Source organism: Peromyscus maniculatus, chromosome 2 (assembly GCF_049852395.1).
Source record: "Peromyscus maniculatus bairdii isolate BWxNUB_F1_BW_parent chromosome 2, HU_Pman_BW_mat_3.1, whole genome shotgun sequence".
NCBI lineage: Eukaryota > Metazoa > Chordata > Mammalia > Rodentia > Cricetidae > Peromyscus > Peromyscus maniculatus.
Genome location: NC_134853.1, coordinates 17,841,443 through 17,848,493, shown reverse-complemented (window position 1 = coordinate 17,848,493; position 7,051 = coordinate 17,841,443).

The window sequence follows — 7,051 nt, the reverse complement described above, 5'->3', positions numbered from 1 at the left end:
CGAGTTTGCTTATTTAATTTAACTAAACCATTTGCAGGAGGGTGCTTTCCATTTGTTAAAATAGCACATAGCTTTTGTTGAACTGACAAATACCCTTATAATTCATCCATAACTATTGCCTGTAAAGTCATCAACTATTCACAGGGTCTTCATGGAGCAGAAAACATGACAGAAGTAAATGCAAAGAATATAGTAAAATTGCTTTCTGTAATGTGCCTAAAAGAGGTTTCTGGTGATTATGAATCCACAGTGGAGAGAAGCAGAGGTAAACAAATATATTCAGTCCACTGAGATGGCCTCTGGCTGAGTTTACTATGTGCTGTAATGAATGTTATAAGAATTTATGACTTTCATAAGCATTTCTAGTGTTGTGCGTATTCCCCATACAGTCAGAAGGCTTCCCCAGATGCCCACAGCTTTGCAGACTAACTCATTTGACTGCTACATGTTATGGCCCTCTACTGATTGCTCGTCCTTTCCAGAGGCTTCAACTTACAAATCGCTTTAACCATAAGACTGAGCAATAACTACATATATTTTTAAATGCTAGAGTAATAGTACTGTAGGAGTAACAGTGTAGAGAAATTTTGAATGCTTGTTTATCTTAGATCATATACAACTTTGTAGCATTCATCACTAATATACTGGTCCTAAATTAGTTTTGCCATCATGTACTTTGCTTCTTTAAGTGTCTTCTGTTGATGTTATTGTGAAGTGTTCCAGGAAAATTGCTCACACTCTTGTGGTTTTTCAAAGTCACCAGATCTTCCTTGGGAAAGGCTACAAAGGCTGTACTGAGGGTTTGAGCTTACATAGATACTGTCCTATCTGCTTACTCTGTCCCACATGTGACTCATAAATATTAGGGGACGGCACCTTGGCTCACCTTTCAATTCTTTTCACTTTTAGAATAAAAGTTCCTATATCACTTCCCAGTGGCCACACAGTTACACTGTCTCTGACCCTGCCCCTTCTCTGTTTCCTGTGGCTATCTTCCTTTAAAAGGACCAGTTCATACTATCTGAAAATAAAGCATGGCTGGTGCTACAAAAGTTTTTAAATGGCAGAATATTTACTACCATCATATAATAAAAAGGCATAAATTAAAAATGAATTTCAAAAGCATAAAATTAAGTTGTAAATTATTTTGTTTAAGATATTTTACATTGACACACATAACACATTTGACCTAACTTCTATTTGTTAGTTGTTAATTAATATTATAAATATATTCAAAAAAACAATATAATATACCTTATAGTTAAAAAAGAAACAAAATATTTTATTTAATTCTTGGGAATTTGCGATATATATCTATATATATATACATACACACACATATATCACATACAATATAATATATACATCATACATTATCAGTTGGTTTGAATATTGAATGATAAAATTAAATACAATGAAAATAATTTGGATATACAGATTTTTCTTCTGCAAGAGCAATGTCTGCTTGCTTGAATTAGACAATCCATTTGTTCTCAGCAAATAACCTGAGGGACCTGGTGGAAGCCCAGAATGGCAACTACATAGAGTCTAGGACTCAGCTTCATCCTATCCTTTTCTCAAGCTGATTGCATAGTCTTGCTTTCTCTTAACATGCTTGAAAATGTATATTCTAAAGTGCAAAACACTTGTATATTTCAGGTGCATAAAGTTAATGAGCAAAAAGGACAGTTACCATGAAAGTAATGATTCAGAAGTTGTAGAATCTGCTGTGGGATGTTCTGTATGTCCTATGGGAGCCAGTTCTCAGGTTCCTCGTGGCTTTACCCAGCAGGTCCACATAGAGGATGATTAGGACCACAAGCCTGAGTGCAGGTGTTTGAGATGGTCTGCACTTGGCTGTGCTGTGGGATGGTCTGTATGTCAAGTTGCTCTGATTGGTCAATAAATAAAACCTGATTGGCCATGGCTAGGCAGGAAGTATAGGCGGGACTAACAGAGAGGAGAAATAAAAGAACAGGAAGGCAGAAGGACACACAGCCAGCTGCCACCCTGACAAGCAGCATGAAAAGATGCTGGTAAGCCATGAGCTGCGTGGCAGGGTATAGATTTGTGGAAATGAATTAATTTAAGCTATGAGAACAATTAGCATGAAGCCTGCCACGGCCATACAGTTTGTAAGCAATATAAGTCTCTGTGTTTACTTTGTTGGGTCTGAGTGGCTGTGGGACTGGCGGGTGACAAAGATTTGTCCTGACTGTGGGCAAGGCAGGAAAACTCTAGCTACAAGAATCCTTTCTATAATCACTTAGAAGTCAGTCATATTGTCTTTCCCAAGTGCCAGAAAGATTTGAAAGATGCTTTCCTTAGCTGAGAGGCACTGAGAGACACAAAAGGAAAGATGACAATTGCCTGCCTCTAGTATGCTCCTCTCAAGCTCCCAACATTAGAGTACTCAACCTTTGGCCAAGGACGTCCAGCTCAAGTACTTTCAAAATTACTGAACCCAGTAGAGTCCAGAATGTCTGGGACTTCCCCTATAAGACCTGAATATATATATAGTTTCATTTGCCATAGCTACTTAGAATACAAAGAGATAGGGAGATAAGGATTATTTTCAAATGGAAAAGACAAAATATATAACACCCCAAAGTCAGTGCTCATTTAAAATGATAAGCCACCGGGCTGTGATGGCACATGCCTTTAATCCCAGCACTCGGGAGGCAGAGGCAGGTGGATCTCTGTGATTTTGAGGCCAGCCTGGTCTCCAAAGCGAGTTCCAGGAAAGGCACAAAGCTGAACAGAGAAACCCTGTCTCAAAAAACCAAAAAGTAAATAATAATAATACAAAAAAATAAAATTAAATGATAAGCCTTGTCAATTAGGACTATTAAAACTGCATCCATTGACAGTGAAGGGTTCCCATCATTAACATGGATGTGATGATTCTCTTTGTTGACACGTGTGCCATGACTACCTTTGTTAACACCTGGTCCCATGATTCCTTCACTAACATGTGCTCCGTGGTTCCCTTTATTTCTATGTGCACCATGGTCTGTTTCTGCTCCTCATAAGAGGCATCTGTTCTCATTCTTTCTCATGTGTCTTTGATCTCTAAACATGAATTTTATTTAAAAATGAGAAAGAAGCACATAAAAAGAAGAACTTGAGAACTGCAATGAGTGGAAGAAGTAAAGATAATAAAAAGAGCAAAGATATAAATCCATCACTGCTCTCCAGGAATTTAGACTACAACAAGATGGGATAAAAAAGATTAAAATCCAGTTCATTTTATTGTACTAGGTCCAATGTGCTTCTGTATTAAATTCTAAAGTCTGTTTCTCTCTTTCTCACTCAAAATCAGCATTAAGACACCCACATAAAAATACTCCAATAATCAATATAAGATAATCTATATCCTGCTTGACTATTGAAAATACAATTTTAAATTTTCATAGAAATGGTTTTTAAAATTATATAATATATATATATATATATATATATATATATATATATATATATATATATATAATTTAACATTATCCAATAACCATAAGAGTTTCCTGAAGTACTTGTAAAACCACAAATAAATTGGCAAGTGCTTTTATCACGGGAGACTTAGTATTGTACAGATGTAAAAACTCCACATTACTTTTTGTTCACAGAATCTAAATCACAAAAGAATTTCCAAGCCTGTTAAATGATATTTAAAATTTATGATGAATGGAAGTAATTGAGAATTTCTGAAAAATATGGAAATGAATACAGTGAGGTTTAAGAAATGTCAGAAAATGTATAAAAGGGGCCAAATACTTAAAGGAACATATCTTACTTGCAGAACATTAGGCTAACAAGGAAGCATGATTAATCAATTGTTTTCCTGACACATGGAAAATAATTAGTCATCTGCGATTTAGCAAAAAATGCATAAACAACAGATGTTTCTACTGTTCCGTATGGACACAAGCAATGCTCTTTATCACAGAACCTGAAGACAGAGTTGATTTTTTAAAGCAAGCAAAGTCTCTTTCCATAACAAATAAATAAAATTATTGTCACAATGTTAGGTTTTTCCTATCTATCCAAAGCCCTGGAATATGAACTCCAAAAAATGCTATGACTGGTAACCATTATTCTATTCTTACTGTCTTTAGTAGATTGTATGGTCAAGGTGCTTCAGAGAGGTAAACATTATAAAGGTAAGTACATTTGTAGGGGCCAAAGAGACAGCAAAGCAGGAAAAGCCCCCAAATACAAAATTTATAGCAAAAATCATCATTAGTATGAACAAATAATTCATGTCAAGAAGAAAACAACTTAGACTTCTTAACGCCAATTTTCAACAACACTGTGTGAAGGGTATGCTGTGTCAGAAAGTCTCCTTTTCAGTAGACTATATCGTCACAATCAATACATGTAACTCTACATTGTAGTAATTTATGAATCTTTACACAAGCAGTTTTGCTTTTCCTTGTGTTTAAATTACACAATTCCATGAGTATTGAACATGTGGGAACACCCAGGAAATGAGAATTCCAATAAGGAGGATGAACACTTACATCATGCATGCCTTCCTCAGTCCTTCTGAGCTGTGTTACCTACTATAACTCCTTTAACATTTTTCCGTTTTTTTCTGATTTTTATGTATGCGAATGAATAAAATTGAGAAATACAGAGAATTACCCAGAAGCTTTTCACAATTTGAAGACCTCACAAAACACACGAAAAGTGTCCAATACACAAAAAATAAGAATCATTTTGGAAGGTTTAGCATTTTGAACTCCAAAAGCTATCATGCACAATTTGAATTGATTTATATGTTTTAAAAATAATAAGACTACTGAAATGTTAAAATTAAAAAATGCAAAAAATATTTTGAAGCTTTATTTTTATCATGTTTCATTAGTTATTTGAGAATTGTTTACAGTATATTTTGATATTTCTTCCCTTGCCCTAACTCCTCCCAGTTCTGCCTCCTTCCTCACCCACACAACTTTTTATAGTTTTTTTTTCTTCTTAAATGTAGTCTGTGCTCTTTTTATACTCTTAGATGCAGGAAACTATGCTAAAGTATGGTTTACATATAAAGTGCAACACACTTATTAAAGATTGCCTCTCTCCCACCAGCTACCAATAGCCCACAGTTTTATAAGAAAGGGTCAGACACTGTGCTAACTAGGGGAATGTAAAAAATATAACTTTATTGTCTATAAAGCCTTAATTAAAGATGAAATTATAAGAATAAGGCTGTAGTTCATTAGCATGTTTGTCTAATGGATGTAAAGAAACTTTACATCCATTAGACCACACAACTAATATCAGTAGTAATCAATAATAATGAACCTTACTTCAACTGTCAATATTTGTTAGTCATAATATTAGATTTTGTATATCATGTTTTTATAAGAAAAGAAGATTATGCTATTAATTGTAACATTTTCTTTTAAATATATTATTTATTGGCTAGTGAATAAAATTATTGTTTAAAAAGTATTATGTTCAGTAAATACTGCTTCCTATTTTCTAGGCTTTGTGTTAGGTAATAAAGGTAAGATAGATTTTCTAATTTACTTATTAGTGAGATGATACCCACATAGTCAGTTGTAGAATTTATTGAGAAATAGTCCTATGAGTTTTAAAAATGGCAACTCTGTTCTCTTAATAACAAGAGGAGGGACTTGAGTGATGGCTCAGTGATTAAGAGCGCTGGCTGAGCCAGGTGATGATGGTGCACGCCTTTAATCCCAGCACTCAGGAGGCAGAGCCAGGTGGATCTCTGTGAGTTCAAGGCCAGCCTGGTCTACAGAGCGAGAAACCGTGTCTCAAAAAACAAACAAACAACAACAACAACAAAAATATAATGGCTGCTCTTCTAGAGGACACAGGTTTGATACTTACATCAACATGGCAGCTTACTACCATCTGTAATTCCAGTCCCAGGAGATCTATTGACCTTCTGGACTACTCACATATCAGGCACTCAGGTAGTGAACACATGCATGCAGGCAAAACACCCATATACATAAAATAAAAAAAATTAAATTGAAAAATGAAACAAAACATAGACTATATAACAACTCTATGACCCATGTTGAGTAGTAGAAGTGGTATCTGACAAGATATATAAAGAATTTCCTTTAGACTCTCTTGCATTAGTTGAATCAGGATAATTCTCACCATCATCACCAAGAAAAATAAAGCAAACAAAAGTTGTGATTAGAGGGTGAAAATTTGAAAACTTCCAACACTGTTGTAAATTTACGGGGGAAAAAGTAAAATGTGAAGATCAGGGATAACAAAGCACCCAGCTGTTGAAGTCCATGGTACTCATTAGAGTTAGCTTACTTAGTGTATTTGGATGTTCCCAGAGTTAGATACTAACATAGACAGGCCACAATGCTGTGAGAAAGGTTAAATTTTTGGCAGCCTATTGGTTCAAGACTCTAAATATCATGACTAAAAGCTTGGGCAGTTGAAGAGTCTTAATAACTTTCCCATAATTGCAGGAAGAATCCTGGAAGAGGTGTGTCTTATCAATGATGGTGAATCCTCTCTAATGAGTAATGAGACCACTTTAAAAGCACACTAGATTCCAAACAGCCAGCTCATGCACTAAGAACAGATCCCGGTCCCACTGCCTGGGTGCCTCCCAAACAGTTCAAGCTAATCAACTGTCTCACTTATCCAGAGGGCTTTGCCTCGACCGACCGAATCTACCTGGTTGAGCTGAATCCCCAGGGGAGTCCTTGCCTTGGAGGAGATGGGAATTGGGGTGGGCTGGGGAGAGGGGGAGGTGGGAGGAGGGAGGACAGGGGAATCTGTGCCTGATATATAAAATTATATTATATTAAATTAAAATATATTATAAATTATATTATAAAATATTAAATTATATTATAAAATAAAAATACAATTAAAATAAGCACACTAGATTCAGGAAATCTTTCTCTTCAGGCTGTCTGTCAAACACATCTTACAAACTTCATTATGACAGGAAAAGAGTGAATCTGAAGGTGATGGGAGCTGAGAACCACAAAAACTAGGAACCCTACAAAGGCACTCCTAGGAGAGGAGCTAGATATGTTTAAACCAA